Source organism: Orycteropus afer, unplaced genomic scaffold, assembly GCF_000298275.1.
Source record: "Orycteropus afer afer isolate SDZICR_OR568_19922 unplaced genomic scaffold, OryAfe1.0 scaffold00282, whole genome shotgun sequence".
NCBI classification, from domain to species: Eukaryota; Metazoa; Chordata; class Mammalia; order Tubulidentata; family Orycteropodidae; genus Orycteropus; species Orycteropus afer.
Window position 1 is genome coordinate 1,196,141 of NW_006921869.1, and position 1,036 is coordinate 1,197,176.

The window sequence follows — 1,036 nt, forward strand, 5'->3', positions numbered from 1 at the left end:
CAGACCACTCAACCCAGGATGCTGCACCCACACACTCAATGGTAATACATCCCCTAAAGCAATAAACCATGGGACACCAAAGGACCAACATTCAAATTGAGGAAATGTAGGACAAAAAGGAGTGCATAATTATGAGGGGCACAGGGGGAGTGTTGCAGGGTATGGAGGGGAGGAGACTGGGTTAGTGTTGGACATGAGAAATGGGGAATGAAACTAAACATATGTGTGGCTTTGAATGTAAAAAAAGCTCTTAAAATTAAAAAAAAAAATTTAAAAGTTGTTTCTTAAATATTATTTTTAATTAAATACACAGTGGGAGCTCTGGTAGCGTAGTGTCTAAGGCATTTGACTGCTAACCAGAAGGCTGGCAGTTCTAACCCACCAGCCACTCCTCGGAAGTAAGATGGGGCAATCTACTTCCATAGTGATACTGCCTCGGAAACCGAAGGAGGGGTCGCTATGAGTCGGGTCTGACTCGACGGCAAATAACAACAACAACAACGTGCCTATATTGTGATATGTTTATATCTCTTTAAAAAGAGGTGATCATATGACTAAATTTGGCCTAAGAGATGAACATTTAAGTTTCTGGGTAGAACCTGGAGAAATCTTCTTAAAGGAGGCTGCCTTTAAGGAAAATACACTTTTTCTTTACCCACTACACTTTCTGTTCATCCTGCCTGGAAGGTATGAGAAGTCTGTAGTTCTAGCAGTCATCTTGACTCATGAACTGACCTAGAGGAGGCAAAGCAGAATGGCAGGGCCTGGGTTCCTGTCGACGTACCTCTAATTATCTTTACGTAAGGGAATAAACCTCTATTACGTTTAAGCCACTTTATTCAGATCTCAATCTTACAGTTAGGTGGGATTCCTGACTGGTACCACCATGCTGGAACACCATCACTCCCTCTTTTCATTTATCAATTTTCCATGCTGTTGTTAATTCATCTTCTTGTCACTGAGACATGGACATTGCCCTTGAGTAGCTCAGCTCACAGTCTAAGAGGCTAAAAGATTTACAAAATGGACCTACAGA